Source organism: Apodemus sylvaticus, chromosome 17 (assembly GCF_947179515.1).
Source record: "Apodemus sylvaticus chromosome 17, mApoSyl1.1, whole genome shotgun sequence".
Lineage (NCBI taxonomy): Eukaryota > Metazoa > Chordata > Mammalia > Rodentia > Muridae > Apodemus > Apodemus sylvaticus.
The window spans coordinates 65,684,773-65,702,007 of NC_067488.1; positions in this window are offsets into that span (position 1 = coordinate 65,684,773).

Consider the following 17,235-nt stretch of genomic DNA (forward strand, 5'->3'; position numbering starts at 1 on the left):
ACTCCAATTCTGGCTGTCAGTGTTTATAGTTTTCTATTGCAGGCCTGTGGCTTCTCTGCCTAACTTTATGCCTACGTATTTTACTGCAGTGTGGTTTGAAGGGTGAGTTGTTAGTGAGCTCCTTTGGGGATATTACCTATGTAGTATAGTTAACAACTGATGTTCATAAGCTGACTTTTTAGCCTGTAACTTTATGGAAATTATTTACTAGTTGTAACACTTTTTGTGGAGTCTTTAGGATTTCTCTACATATGACATCATGAGGGCCAGAGAGATAGATCAACAGGTAAGGTGCCCATGACACAAACATGGTGACCTGAACACTATCCCAAAGAAACATGTGTTGGAAAGGAGAGACACATGTCCTCAGATCCTCCTTCCACCTACACACACACACACACACACACACAGACACACACACACACAAATGATGGTATTGTGAAGTTCGTATATATCCGGAGTGAACTCCACTCAGTAGCTAGAGTTTGAGGGCTCCTTGGGAAGATGTTACATTGACATTCACGTAAGCACAGATTTCCTGTCACTTAAAAAGAAATTACTTAAGGGACAGGGTTGAGCTGGAAGCTGTGATGTTAGCCTCTTCCTCCAATTCTCCTTTGTTGGTTAAAGTACAGCAGCTTCATTTAAATGTATACCATGACCTAAACAAACCACCTTTAGCTCTATAGCTCAGAGCCTGAACGGGGTTATTTAGTGTCACCTGTCAGAGCACTAATAGAGACACCCTGGAGTTGATTGAAGCTGTACTCCATGAGATACAACCAATTAATAGGAAAGCATGATTTGTACCAGGAAATATTATCATTTGGTATTTTGTGCATGAAACCGCTCAACCCAGTGAAGCGACATTTCACTTGTCTATGTTCTTCCCGCTGGTGGAAGCCGGAGTCTGGCTTGCTTGTTATAGAATCCAGCTGAAATTTACTCCTTATCCAAAATTCAACGTGCATCATGCCATTCATATTTTTTAAGACCTAAAACATGAAGATGCTTTCCTTCTTAATGTCCATGCATGGGCAACGTTTTCTCTTGGTAAATCTATAAAGGTCCCATTCCCTCTAATGATGGAGAGGCCAACACCAAAGGCCTAATAGTCAAGGCCTGGTGTCTGCATCTTCCCTTCAGGCCATAAACTGAAAAATGGCCACCTCACTATAACTAAAGAAATCATAAAAATGACAAAGACAATATTACTGCTGGGTAAAACCATAGTGTTGATAGTCCCCTTACCTTTGGGGGATTACTATTACCCTAACGTAAAAACTAGGCAACTGATGCTCAGAAAGATTTGAGTGACATACCCCAAACCCAAAACCAATGAAGAGTAGTGAGACAGACATCGCACAGAATCTTCAGGTACCTAGTGTTGGGCACTCTATTGTTAGTCAACTTCTGTCCAAGCGTCAAAATTACCCAAGACGACAAGCTTTAACAAAGGGAAGATTCATTCTGCCTCACAGTTCCAGGAGTTTTAAATAATGATCTCTTTTCCCTGTTGCCTTATGCTGAGGCAGAACAACTTGGTGTAGATATGACGGGTAAAGATGCTCTGCTCAAAGCAGCTAGGGAGTAAAAGGCCTGAAGAAACTGGGGTCTCAATGTCCCCTCTAAGGGCTCCCACTGACCCTGCTTGCTCCAGCCCGCCCCACTTTCTGAATCCTATCAACAGGAAATAGTCCCAACAGGTTTCAACCAAGCTATTAGCACCTATGTCTTCCAGGGGTGGAGGCTGGGTATTGAGATCCAAACGGTAGTCATCACTAGGCATGCAACAGGGCCTACATCTCTGTGGTGTGTGGATCAAAACTGGGGAGCTTGGAATGAGAGCTAGGGCAGTGGAGTGGGTTTCAGGGGGAGAGCACTTTGACTTCAGGGAGAAAAGTTGGGGTCACATCAGGAAAAATGGAATCAGATGATTGACCCACTGTCACCAAAAATGGCTACTGCTTGGCTGAGGTTGGCTTTAACTTCCAGGTTTAGGAAGTTTCAACTCTGAAGGACTTTTGGTGTAAAGAGTCATGAAAAACATATTCTGTGTCCTTCTTCAAAGGGTGGATATCAAGATAGGACCACAAAGTATTTTGAAAGTAATTGCACAGCCTACACTTGGATTTTGTCCATGCTGAGAAATTTCACGTTTACTTCAGAAAACTCTTTTTCTTCTCTTTAAAGAAAAACCAAACACCCTTCCCATCATGTTCCACAAACCCAAAAATGAAAATGAAGCCTGCAGTGTTAGGAAGTGTGATGGATATATTTGCATTTCCTATCCTGTCTTCCGAATGATTGTCATCATTAGTCCAAAAAGAAAAGTGCTGAGCACAAGATCCAGGGAACCAATACCCAGTCTCTGACTTACCACAGGTGCTCATGGCAGAGGATTATGGCACTGAGGTAACTAGCCTGCCACAGGTTGAGGGTCTCCTGAACACACACACACACACACACACACACACACACACATCGATACACAGAGAGACACACATAAATATGCAGACATATAGACACACAGACACACACCACACACATACACACACACACACACACTTGGGACATACACACAGCACACAAAACCAGCACACACCCACATATACACATACCCCCCAGCAGTTATGACCCCGAAGAGCAGTGCAAAATGACTAGTATCTAATGTTTATCTTAAATAAAACACAAAAAAAAACAAGACATTTAGAAGGGATAAGGGAAGGCAGATTTGTCAGTGAAAGGACTTACATACTATGTGAGCAGTGACAGTCGGCCATGTTTAGACTGTGCAGTCTCCATACAACCCACCCCTCCTTCTCTTACAAGGTGTAAGCTAAGGAATCTTTATCTGGCAACAGTAATCAGGGCCACGCCCTTGGCTTGCCGAAGGGCAAGCACAGGGAAGGACCCCTGACACTGCTGCGACTTGACCACAGTTTAGAGTCCACATGCGGGAGTCCTAAAGCCCAGACTCTATTGGACAGTATTGGACACCTTTTCTCCCACTCCTCACTGGGGTATACAGCTGTCTGGCTGAAGGTGAGAGGGACCCTAACTCTTCTGGCTAATATTTGAAATGATTTCTCTCTTCCTTATACCTGCAGCTTCTACTGGTGTGCTAAACAAGACTGTTCGCAGAGTTTTCTTTTTGAAGTGGCACTATGTGAAGTACCTGGTATTGTTAGCAATGAGAAAAGACAAAACTACTGGTTTCTATACCAATCTGGATGGATCTTAAGAGCAGAATAGAGAGTAGAATAAATCATTCTCAAAAGGAACATACAGGATGATTCCATCTTTGTGCGACCCTTGCAAAGGGCATAAGTAAGCCACAGAAAATGCCTAGTTCCCAGGGGCAGGAGCAAGAGATGGACTTCATAACAAAGGGTCAGTCAGCATGTACCACATCTAAGATGGTGACCATGCAAGTTCTGTATCTTGACTGGTTACAGTCGCACACATATATGTGTGTGCGATAAAATGTCACAGAGACCATGCTCATCCAGCCAGTATTAAGTTCCTGGTTTTGATGCTCTGTTAGAATGTGTCAGAAACAACTACTAAAGAAAACCGGGAACTGACAGTGTGCTCTGTGGCCCCATGTCGAGCCTAGTATTCATGAGGCCCTCTCTTCAAGCACCAGCACCAGACGGGAAGGAGAGGGAATGAGACAGGAGGGAAGACTGGTTCTGAGGGAAATCTGAGGAGGATGCCCTGCCTCTCTGTCCCGTTTGCCCAAGCTTGTGTAAATCTATCACTAGGGAGAATTTGCAGCAGAGCACAGACTCCCCTCTGTAGAAAGGATAATTAAATGATAGCAAAAAATGACTCACGAGACAATAAAGGGTACAACATGTTTCTAAAGTATGCTGTTATAACAGAACTCCTTAGAAAGCCAGAGCAAAGTCAATGCACCCTGGGACCAGTACAAAGCACATCTGTCTGGCTATCACTATGCCAACTGGATGCTTTTGCAGCATCTGAAAAGCCCAGCTAGAAACTCTAACCCTTAGGTGAGATTACCTAATGGCAAAGGTCAGGTCGGTCACACAGCTTTTAGGGAGGCCCCGCATAGGTGCAACAAGTCCCTCCTTTGTGGGCAAATAAGATCCAAGCCTGTGTGTGTACATCACCTTGAGCAGGCGTTTCCAGCCTCTGTGCCCAGTGAATGCCTCCCTCACCCACTCCCCTTTGCAGGTCTTTCCCGCACTGCCCTGTCAACTTTGCTGCCCACTTCCCCCACCCCGTGCCCCCCCCTCCCAGGCGCCCAGTCATAACAAAAGCATCTGGCGAACCTGTGAATGCAGTATCCCGGTCAGTGACTTTGGCCCTCCTGTTCTACCCGGCACCTCATGCTGGGCTGGTGGAGAGGACATCCCAGGAGCTGCTAGAACTCCAGCCGCAGTCCTGCCAGCAGCCATAGGCCCAGGCTACCTCCAGGTGAATTGCCGGTTTTCCCCTTTTCTTCTTCAACATTTTATAGGAGCAGGAACGTGCCCGGTGTTATAAAATTATGCCAAAACAAAGAGCAAAGTCCTTGTCCTGAGCAGCTAGCTGCGTAAAAGGAGCAAATGACGTAGGGTAAAAAAAGATGGGACAAACAGCAGGCACACCGGGCAGGTGGACAGTGCAGGAGCAAGGTAAGACAGAGACAAGACGCTCAGTGGCTCAGCATGAAGTCACAGCCATGGCGGACTGCAGAGAGCAGGGTACAAACATCTCATCCAGTGTTTCCAGGCTCAGGGCAGCATCCCTGTCATCTCTAAGGGGTATACTGCTGTTACCCGAAACTACGCAGCTCAATCTCTTTTACCTTCTACAGCCCACGTGTTACAAAGCCCCGTGCGGGACTCCAAGTGCTTTGCAAACGTGAAATCGTTGGCTATCCCACAGGTCCCGTAATGCAGGAACCAGGGTGCTCTCCAGTGTCACAGGTAAACAGCGAAGCGGTCAGGCCAACTTGCCCAAGGTCACTCTAGTACAAAACAGAAGAGCCATCACGTGAACCCAGAACACCCATGTGACCCAGCCCAGACTGAGTGGCTAGTGCTCCGCCCACCAATGGCCTTGGGCTCAAACTCCCTAACCAGATGCACTAACCGTAGCATATAAACTCACACACTGACAGTCGGCAATGCCCAGACCTACAAGAGTTAAACACGGAAGTGCTTATTTGAAGGACAAATAGAAGAAGAAGAAGAAGAAGAAGAAGAAGAAGAAGAAGAAGAAGAAGAAGAAGAAGAAGAAGAAGATTTTCCTTTTCTTTATCCATTTAACAAACATGTCCCAAGTGTCTGGGATGTGTACAGCAATGCCGGACACTAGTCAACAAGATCCAAAAATGAGAGAACACTGAGGAGCTGCAGACAACACCCATTTGAATGATAGATGCATGACTGATGAAGATCTGGGGAGGCCAACACACAGTCCACACCGCCTTTGTGCCATTCAGGGAATGGTGGTATCCCAAGGCCAGACTGTCCTGCACGAATCTCATTCAGTCCTTTCCGCTGTCATTTCCTTCATTTCAGTTGTGGTTTTGCTTGCTTTGTTTTATTTTTCAGATTTTTTGTTGTTGGTTGTAGTGGTGTGTGTGTGTGTGTGTGTGTGTGTGTGTGTCTGTGTGTGTCTCTGTGTGTATGTATATATGTGTATATGTGTCTGTGTGTGTCTATGTGTGTCTGTGTGTGTATATGTTTATGTGTGTGTATGTGTATATCTGTGTGTCTGTGTGTGTTTATGTGTGTGTGTGTCTGTGTGTGTTTGTGTGTTTGTGCGTGTGTCTGTGTGTTTGTGTGTTTGTGTATGTCTGTGTGTTTATGTGTATGTGCATGAGTGTATCTGTGTGTGTATGCATGTGTATGTGTCTATGTGTCTGTGTATATGTCTGTGTATGTGTGTGTGTCAGTGTGTATGTGTGTTTATGTGTATCTGTGTGTGTGTATATGAGTGTGTGTGTATGTGTGTGTGTATGTGTGTATGTGTGTGTGTCAGTGTGTATATGTGTTTATGTGTATGTGTATCTGTGTGTGTGTGTCTGTGTGTGTGTCTGTGTGTATGTGTGTGTGTCTGTATATATGTAGCTTTTCCCCAAAAACTGAAAAGTTCTCCCTAGGAGGGAAGAGGAAGTCTCACAAGGTTTCAGAGACTAACAGAACTTTAAGGCTGAGGAAGGTCAGAAAGCTAAAAGATTTATAAAACTTCTGCTCCGGATTGTACCAAGCAGTGAGCATTGGCTGAGAGGAGACTCTTCAGTAGCACTGCCCACAAACTGAGCAGGGAGCTCGCGTGAGACCTCACTGATGCTGGTGGGCTTTGTGGGAGGCAGCTACCTTTCCTTCGTGCAGAGTCGTGCAAGCACCCTCGTTAGTGACTCATCTCGGTGAACTCACTGTTTCCCTCAGGGAGACTGGGATGAAATTCTTGCTTAGCTGCATCATCGGTGCTTATCTGAGAGAAGTAGATCTTTTTCACATTTCCCAGGGAAAAGTCAGAACACACATTAAAATAAAAACATGCTATCAAAAGCAAATACACCCAGGGTAGTGATGGTGCACACCTTTAATTCCAGCACTCTAGGAGGCAGAGGCAGTCAGATCTCTGAATTCAAGGCCAGCCTGGTCTACAGAGTGAATTCCAGGACAGCCAGGGCTACACAGAGAAACCCTGTCTGGAAACAAAACAAAACAAACAAACAAACAAAGCACACACACACTCTCTCTTTGTCTCCTCTGTGTCTCTGTCTCTCTCTCTTTCTCTGTCTCTCTCTCTCTCTTTCTCTTAATAGGCCGGCTCCAGAGAGAAATGGGCCCGAGGTCAGATTCCCAGCACCAGGCCTGTAGAACCTGCTGGAGACAAAAGAAAACAGACAGACGCCCAGCTCTTCTGGCCAGCCAGTACCGCCAGTCAGTGAGATCTGGTTTCACTGAGATACTATCTCAAGGACTAAAGTGTCTCACGATAGAGAAAGGCTTCCAGCATAGTACCCAACATGGCCGCCTGGCCTCCAGATGAGTGCTTAGGGTACAGCAGACATCAGCTGAAACATTCCACAAGGAATAAGTGGCTCACTCCTTATAATCCACTGAGGCATGGGCCACTATCCTGAATCACATAGGAAGAAACCCTGCTCAAGGACTTACGCCTAAAGTGTGTCGTCTAATCCAGTACAAGAAACATCTTGGAGTATCTATGGGCTTCACCAACCCTGAATTCCCTCCTACTAGCCTCTTAACCAAAGAGCTTACAAGTACAGATGTGGTGGAGACGCAAGATGATCCTCGAACCCTCAGAGAAAAGGCAAAACTCATACAAAAGGATTGCATGAGATTGACAAGGGGATTGACAATCCCCTTAGGATTGACATCAGAAGCTAATTTTCAAAATATAGCTTGAAAAGCCATGAGTGTACCTGCCACAAACATCTGCGGATCGGGAAGATGGCAGTCATGCTGTCTACCCCTCAAATCCCTACCTCATTGCAGTTTAAATAGTATTTATATATTTATATTATAATATTAATATGTGAATGTTATTATAAATATATTTATATGTTTAAATATAAAAATAGTCATATTTTATACTGTGACTTGTGCATCGTGTAAACAATAAAACAACGAAAAATTAAAATAAGGAGAGAAAAACTCCCTTCAATTCTCTATATAACCATGCAAAGCATTTGTTGAGAAGTCCTTTTGTGGGTGTCAGAAGCATCTGTACTAAAACAGCTTCCTCAGACAGCCAGAAAAATGACATGGGCCTCCCATTGAGGACACCACAAAACTTCACCTTCTGGCCTGAGGTTCCGCCTACTACAACGCCCATCAGAAAGTGATGGACCCATAAATGTATTTTCCTAATTTCCAGATTTAGCCACTTGGTTTTGGTGATCAAAGGCCAGACGTCCCTTAATTAAGAGGAAACTGAGGTAACTTGCAGAGGACTCTGAAACCCTCCTCTCTCCCCAGAGGCATCTCCACCCCTGAGCACCACCTTACACCCTAAGTGACTCCTGTCTTCACTCCTCCAGGGATGTTTGCTACCATTTTCTTCCTTACCTCCTCTTATTCGTCACCTGGCCAATTCCTACTTCAGCTTCAAAACCTAGCTTAAGAATCACCTCTGTGCTGGAGAGATGGCTCGGCAGTTAAGAGCACTGACTGCTCTTCCAGAGGCCCTGAGTTCAATTCCCAGCAACCACATAGTAGCTCACAACCATCTGTAATGGGGTCTGATGCCCTCCTCTGGTGTGTCTGAAGACAGCTACAGTGTACTCGTATAAATAAAAATTTAAAAAAAGAGTCACCTCATTTTGTTGGGCAGTGGTGGCACAGGCCTTTAATCCCAGAACTTTAGTGGTAGAAGCAGGTGGATCTCTGAGGTCAATGTCTACAGAGTGAGTTCTAGGGCCCCCAGGGCTATACAGAGAAACCCTGTCTCAAAAAAAAAATAATAATTCAAACAAACAAACAAACAAAAGAGGAATCACCTATTCTTGTGATACTGCTTGGCGCGCTCACCCTGTTTAATAAAGCAAATTCTGGTGTAGAATGTAATGGTTTACTTAATTATCCTCCACTAGACTAATCCATTGTTCAACAAACATTGATGATCACAAAGAATTTGCTCTGCCCTGTGTGAAGTGTGTCAGGGGAGACAGATTTCAAAAATCAAAACCAAAAAACCTAACAGATTTCCTGCATGCCGGTGTTGTGCGGATGACTGGGGAATGAATGAGTGGAATTAGGTCATTACATAAATAAGAGGTGGAGCGCAGGAAGGTGCATGGTCTTGTGAAAGTGATTGTTCTTCCGTTTCTCCCATGGCTCCCATCCTATCGCGACACATAGGAGTACCTTTCTGTTCTCTTCCCTCCCAGTTTACTGTCTTTAAGGACACAAAGAGAAACCTGTGGGTCCCGACCTCTGTTGGAGAGTCTAAGGACACTTTCACAGGGATTCTTATCAGGTAGTTACATTCGCGACAGTAGCAACATTATAGTTATGAAGTAGCAATGGAACAATTTTACGGCTGGGGGGGTTCACCACCACGGCATGAGAAACTATATTAAAGGGTTTGAGCATTAGGAAGGTTGAACCCCTGATTTATCCTTTCACCGTATGCACAAAATAAGAACCAAACATCAAGCAGATTCCAGTCTGCCTCGCTCCAACTTTTCCAAGGGCTCTGACCTCTAGGCAGCAGCCTAGAGCCTCAAAAGTCCCTCTAGGCGTGTGGCCACCACCCAGGTATTCATCCCTAATCAGTCCACTCCTAGGTCTCAGGTTCAGCTCGTCTTCCTCCAACTGGGTCAGCAGTGCTGAAGCAGCGTAGGCACTGGTGTGCAGAGCCTTTCCCTGTAGCTCGAGGGTCGGTCCTCGGTAACCCCAGCCCGGATCGGCACCCTATGCGCGGTCCCGTCCCAGCTGCCCGTTCCCGTGCTCACTGCCTAAAGAGCGGAAAAGTTACTTCTTGTAGACTGAGCTGCCTCCTCCCAACTAGTCCATGGTCAGTTTCCCTCTTCTCTGAAGTCCTCCATTCACGTCCGCAACCCCCACCCAACTGCGAGGGTTTCTGCGCGCCTACGAGCTGTTGGGCATAGTGGTTCGTGATCACACCACGTGGGAAGCAACGTTGACTAAAAATCAAATTCTCACTTTGCTCCATGCTCTTTAAGTCCCCAAACGCTAGAGTCCGTACTCCGGGAGCATGCCGGATCTACTCGCGGTAAGAAAATCAACGGCGATCTATTCGCGGTAAGAAAATCAACGGCGGGAACGTGTTCGCTCGCGGTCAGGAAATTCAACTATCAACTATCAAGAGACCGCGAGTCTATTTTAAACCCTGAACTGGCGTTCCCCCACCACCCCCAGGGGCGAGGGAGGGAGGGGGGTCACCGGCACACTTCCAGCGACTCGGGTAACATCTTGTGGGCAAGATCCCCAACTCTTCAATGGAGGAAGCCAGATCCTAGGAAGGGTTTGACCCTCTTTACAAGGCGGCTACTATCGTTTAAGGAGGTCCCAGAACAAAATCTCAAGGCCAGTGAACCTCCGGTCGGCAAGCCCACACCCGGTCTCTAGAAATGGCCACGCAGGCACACTAGAAAAAGGAGCCTCTAAAATCTGCCCCTCAAAAGCTCTTCCCTCCGCCTGCCCTGGTTTACTTTATTTCTAGTCACTGAAATAATTCAGTTAACCTGTAGTTCTAAGATACAACCAACAAATTCTGATCCTACACAGTTCCGAAGTTCCGAGTCCTGTATGCCCCACGTGCGCTTTTCCCCACGCGCGCGGACGGATGGACACACACACATACACACACACACACACACACACACACACACACACACACATGTAGGTTAGGACCCAACCTTAAATGTCCACGCTGAAAATATAGCACATTTCACTCACCGCCTCTCTTTCTCTTCTCTTTCTCCCCTCTTCGGGTTGGAATCGAATGGAAGTGGCGCCAAGGGTGAGACCAAGAGACCCTTCCTTCTTCTTTTCTTTTCGCTTCCTAAAGAGTGGAAATTTCCATCCTGTGATAGGGGGCAGCATCTCGAGCGCCTTCCTTGAGGACCCTCCCTTTCAGGCTAGCCACCAATAGCAGAGCAGGAACCTGATCTGTCAACAGAAACATCTTTCCAGGTGGAGTCTAGCTGTCCAGCTGTCCTCTTAGAGGCGAGCCTGGAGCCCAGGAGAGCCATGGAAGGCCGGTCCACCCGCCCTAGGCCCTCGTTTCCAAAGAGTTTGTTGTGAGTTCATTTCTGACTGTGAAGTTTTACTTTGGTGAATTGTTCCTGTTTGCAGGATTTACCTACATCTGTAAGAAGGTAAAAGTGTTCCGTGTAGTCAATAAACAACTTTTTCACGGACTACACAGTTGACTGTCACCACATAAAGAAGAGAATGCAAATAAAAAGGAACCGGTGGTCATAGCATAAATCACTTCGTGCAAAACAAGGGCTACCTTGCTGTCACCTACTTGTGAACCTTTCCTGTAATTTGCTTCTGGGGTTCTAACTTAAATATGATGTCTAGTACAAAGGAAGCTATAATAAACTACATTCTCTGCTTGCTAGGAAAAAGTGTGTGTATGGAACCATTTTCTGACGCTGAGCATAGTTCTCACTGTTCATTTAATGAAAGCTGTCATTCTTTTCTGGAGGAAGGGGCTTAGCAATGGAGAATTGGCCTCCTAGGACTGAACAGGTCCGCCAGGGACTCAGACACGGCTTTAACGTCCACACACCCAATGAAAATTAATGAAGAGCAGCCAGCCCCGCTGTCTGTCCTCAGGAAGGACACCCAGCTCTGCCCATTTTATAGCTCTTGTAGTAGAACAGTGCTAGAACATGGCGGTACTTCAGAACTCAAACAATGTAACCACAGAAACATCTGCATGCTAATAAGGAACACTCAAAAATGCTCCACTGAAGATAGATCTCTCTGTCTCTCTATCTTTGTGTGTGTCTGTCTCTGTATCTCTGTGTGTGTCTGTTTCTGTATCTCTGTCTTTCTGTCTCTCTGACTGTATCTCTATTTCTGTCTCTTTCTCTCTCAAACACACTACACACACACACACACACACACACACACATGCATGCACACAGACCCCAGATTATACAAAACAGTTCAACAGCAGGAAGGTAGTACAATATATAACTTCTACCACAGCATGATTTTGTAAACCGCGCCCTCCAAAAAAGCCCAATATATAAGAAATATTTAGTTTCACAAGAGTAGGTTAGCAGTCCTGGTCAAATATGATATACACCTTTTGGTTTCTCCTGGTAAGAAGTTCATATCTTTTGGAGTTAGAATATAATAGAATAATTTTAAAGTTCCCCTCAGCTTGTTGAAATTGGGTTTTATTTAAACTATGGTATTCTGCCATTTCTTCTCTAATATTACACTTTAAGAAAGTGTAAGTAGGGTAACAAGCCATTAGCAGAATGATTAGACCATGGTAAAAGTATTTGAGGCAGAAGAAAGTTGATTTCTCTCAGTGCCTAACCTGAGACAGGAAAAACCAAGACAGGTCTGTAAATAGAACGTCCGTGGAGAGAAAGCACAGCTGAAGTACATGCCTCCTGCATGCCAGCAGCACATGACCAACATATGTTCAACTGCCCAACTTTTAAAAAAACAAAAACCCTAGTATCCATCTTCCCTTGTTCTTTTTTATTTTAATTATCGGTTTTACACATATGAGTATCCTGCCTGCACATACGCCTAGTGAGGGCAGGCCTGGTGCTCTCAAGACAGAAGAAGGTGTGGGATCCCCAGGAACTGCGATGACAGGACATTGCGAGCCACCACATGAGTGCTGGGAATCGCACTCAGGTCTTCTGCAAGAGCAGCAAGTACTCTTAAATATTGAGTCATTTTTTCCAGTAAATAAACTCTTTATACTCTTTATTTAATCAGTTCTTGGCATCTGTACTCTAGCCCGTACCAAAAACATAAAATAAAATTAAAAAATAAATAAATAAATAAAATCAAAAGCTATGGTTTATGGCCTGGTGTAATAGGAAACTACGTGTTATCTATGTGTTATTCATTTATATATGCTAAAAATATGAATCAGGTTGTGGACTGAGAGAAAACGGCGCTAATTTCACCCATAATATGTCAGCATTCTGATTTAAGTGTAACCCGCTCATTTTTTGTGGGGACTGTACTTCAACGGAGTTGCAGAAGGTCTCAGAGTAATATGGAGAAGCGAGAGTCAACTAAAAAGCCTTGTTATGTTTCTACTATGAAAAGTTGACCATGAAAGGCCATGTAGCAGTGACCTGGCTCCTCTGGGGTCATGGAAACCAGTGTCTGAAGAGTCAGGAAGCACAGTGACAGAGTCCTACGAAGGTTCTCTCTCGCAGGGCCACATTCTGACACGCATTTTGGTTTAGCGTGAGATCATTCTCTGGCTCTGGAGAAGACACCCTCTACCCTAATTTTATGATCACCCCATGGGGACAAATAGTTACATTCTAGAGACTTGATTTTTCTGAAAAACAGACAAAAATGTTGGTGCTGCTCGCCTGGAATATACCCTTTTCAGACAGCGTCATAGGCTCGCTTAGTGATGAAGGAAAAGAAACCTTGGGTATTGGAGAAAGAGAAGAAAGAACTGCGGGGTCTGCTCGCACTCTGTAAAGTTTCACCAGTTAAAACGTCTACTCAGAAGTCTGTACGCGACTCTACGTGACTCACAAGTCTGTAAACAAGCCAGTCTACGTGCAGACAACCAAACAGTCAAACGACCAAGACCGTCATCCGTCTCCTTTGTGTCCTTTCTGGCTCCGACCCTCGGGCCATCCACCATAGGCGTCCTAACTGCAGAGATTCACTGGCCCCTGGCTTCCTAAGGCTGCGCCATAGCTTGCCACAGCTCCGTGTTTCCTGAACAGCCCCCTCTTCCTGGAAACTAAGGCTTCCAGCTGTCAGCTTCACCTCATTTCTCACCGTTCAAGCCTGAGGCGCATGGTAGTGCCACGGTGGTTTCATGGTGGGGGTTGTTGGGGGCATTATACTACTTCAGTAGGAAGGGGGAACCGCCCAGCCTACACAAGGCTGGAAGAACTGCCTCTGTACCCCGCCTTGCGACTGCTACCGACCCACCGGAATTCCCTATTCCGTTTCCCCGGAGGCCAATGTCCTTTCCGGCCCCACCTCTGATGAAGCTGTTAGGGGAAAGGACAGGACAAGGTCTGTCCTGGTCTCTCATAACCAACCTCCTAGGCTAGCCTTCAAGAGGCTGTAAACTCGCGGCTGTGTGCCTGCCTGCCTGTGGCAAGTTTAGGGAGTGGGGCATCTGGGAAGAAAGCTCTTGGCTGGAGCAAGGGCTCATGGGATTGCACACAGGAACCCTGAGAGTAGGTCTCATCTTTTAGGTGCCTTCTCTCGAGGGGTTTATTCGCTTCTATACTCTGCTGATAAATAGCCCCAGATGTGGGTGTTGTGATCCCCTCCCCCAAACCACACTATTTGACTATTTGATTGGGTGCCTGCTCGTGAACAGGTATGAGGGGACGGGTGTGAGCAGGCACGGCCCTGTCCTTATGGAAGTTGTAATTTGGTAGGAGAAAGTATTTTCGCCAAAGCTGCACACAAGCGCATGTTAAGGGGGACACAACCGCGCTAGAGGAAAACTTCACCAAGGGGGGAAATGGTGGATGGGGTGGGGCTGTTGGACTTGTTTACCAAGCTGTAGCTCAGGCATGCCTCAGTCTGGATGGTGCTCCTGTGATGGAGGGAGCATTCAGCCTGTCCCTCTGGAGCCATGGCCTCTGGAGCAGGAAGAACATCGCTCCTGCCCAGGTGCCCTCTCCTCACTCTCCCCAGAGCCTGGCAAGCGCATGCTTTCAAAGACGGGGTAAGCAAGGGTCTTTGAGTTCATCTCTGCCTTCCTGTCAGGCTGCCTGAGCATCATGGTTCTCTTTGCCATCTGAAGGGAAATGATCTCACTTGTGTGTGTATGGGGCGGGGGTGGGGGGCAAGGGAGGGAGGCAGGAGGATTCTTCCTGATAGAGAATCTTCTATTAATGTGAAAAAATAAGGGAAGGAGAACTTTTTACCTCAACGTACCACAAGGAGTTGAGGGTTGGTTTGGGAGCTATAAGAATCCTACCTGGAGAGAGCTTGACTAACTTTGGTCTGATGTGGAGACCTTGGGTAGCCCGGTTTTAAGAAGGGCACGGCATGCATAGCAGAGGGAGATTCCTTTAAATCTTAAGCAAGCAAACATGAGAGGGTCGAGGACTTGAAACTGTGATTGACAGTCAGCCCCACATCTGTTCTTAAACCGGCGCCGACATATTGCAGCATGCTGTGCGTCAGGAAAGAGGTGTTGCAAGATTCTGCAATGCTTAGTGAGCAAAGGACAAAGGCTTACCTCAACTTGTGGCTCTGCTTATAACAAAACCAATGTCCACGCTGCCCATCAACTTCGTAGGAACTGGGGGGGAGACTCCTATCAGATAAACTGGACCATTCCTATTCAACGGAATGGATCAGCGAGTGTCAAGATGGCCGGCGTTTGGTATCTGACTATAATCCCAAGCATCCACATCTATTTGTGTCTTCCTTCTCTCCATAAACCTATCCCTCGGCCTCCCAGTCTCTCCCTCTGAGATGATCGGATGATACAGGATCCTTCACACAGCTTAGATGGCTGTTTGGTAGAGAAGTACATGGAATGAAATGTGATGTTGGGACACCATCCTTACTTAGCTTAAGTGGCCTGTTCTGATCCCAGCATGCCTAGTCACTGTCCTTTCCACTCTTACAAGGTAAGAAAGTTTATCCCAGGTCCGGGGAGACATGTGTGCCTATTCCTGAAGACCCACAAAAAAGAGAGTCATCACTTGAAATCCCGAGGTAGGGGAGACAAAAAGATAGGAGGAGCCTAGTTTGCTGGTCAGCCAGTCCAACTGAATTCGTAAGCTCCATATTGAATGGGAAACCCTATCTCAAAAATAAGGCAGAGTGTGATTGAAAAACACACCTGAGATTGACCTCTAGCCAACACACACACACAGAGAGAGACACACACACACTACACACCACACACCACATACCACAGACTACGCAGTAGGGGACAAGGGAGGGAACGAAGGAATGTTGGGAGCACAAAGGTTTTGATCACAGATAGCGCTAGGGAGACCAGGAATGTTAAACACATGCAGGGCTGTCTGGAAAAAGACGTATAACCTGTTTTCTGCCCTAAAGGCTGGGGATGGAGGTAGCCAATCACCTGGGCAACCTCTGTGCTATCTGTAGCGTCAGATCATACCTGGCTCCCCCAAGCTCCCACATCTAGGACTGGAGGGGATTAGTAGCCCAGATGACCTCTGTACTAAATGCATGACTGAGACCATGCTGGATCCTCCCCTAGGCCCTTAAGATGAAGTCTATCTTCAGAGCCCATCTGCCCGTCTTCATGCCAGAGATAAAATGCACTTTGAGAAAAGTTTTGAAATTATGCCTCCTCACGCACATGGGATTGCGCTATACCAGGAAACTTTGCCCCCCAAATTGTAGTGTACTTAAAAATGTCTGAAATCAGCAGCCCAATGGTTCCCAGCCTTCCTAATGCTGTGACCCTGTAATGCAGTTCCTCATGTCATGTGGACCACCAACCATAAAATTATTTTCATTGCCACTCCACATAACTGTAATTGTGCTACTGTTATGAATCACAATGTAAATGTCTGCGTTTTCTGGTGATACTAGGCAAGCCTTGTGAAAGGGTCATTCAACCCCCACGGGGTCTCAACCCCCTATGGGTTGAGACCTACTGTTCTGGAAGTTTGAATCAACACAGCCTACTGAGTCTTGTTGAACTAATTTCTTTCTTGCCTCGTGTGAATCCTTAATCTGCTGGCTCTGGTGTGTACAGAGTCCCTGCGCTGCAGGACAGAGGAAGATGGAAGAAACGTGAAAATACGTGGCCTGCTTCACGCTGCCCAGATAGGGAATGCCTGCCCTGAGCAAAGCCACCCCTTTGTCACTTTATCACAAACTCACTTTTCTTTAGGTAGATTTAATATTTACGGCAGGCAGCCATAAGGTGCCACCAATACCAAAAGCCCACCAAGACTTCTTTTCTTGATCTCCTTCCTATGGAGCAAGCCCTGAAAAGACATGTCTTGGTGGCCTACAAACTCTCCTGGTGGAGAAGGGCTCTGCCCATACAGGGTAGACCCTAGTGGGGAAAAACATGGCCACGCAGATACCTGTGTCTTTAGCTTTCTCTCACCCCACAGAAGATGGCTGTCTCATCCTCGCCTTCTCATCTCCCTCTGTATAGAACCCGCTTCTCCAAACAGAACAGACTGAGGGGCAAGTCATGAGACCCACTGGCACTCAGTGGTAAACAGATCAAGGCCCTGTTGTTGATTCAGTAATGATTGTCTTTATCTAAGACAAATAAGACAGCTTTGTTGTAAAGCATTTGCCTTGTAACAGAGGGGCATGCTAAATAAAGAGCCGGCCGAGAGCCCCAGGTTAAAGAGTCGACCTGAAGGAATGTGAGGGAAGCCACCTCATGGAGAATACTTCTGAACACACCTACCATAACCTTCTCAAGAGCACAGTAGCTGTAGCTGATGTTGTCTGACATTAGGAAGAAGCTGCTTTCTGAGGAAAGCCTGTAATTTTTTAAGAGCAAAATAAGATCACTTTATAGACCACATAATAATGAATGAGTCTCTATGAAATTTCA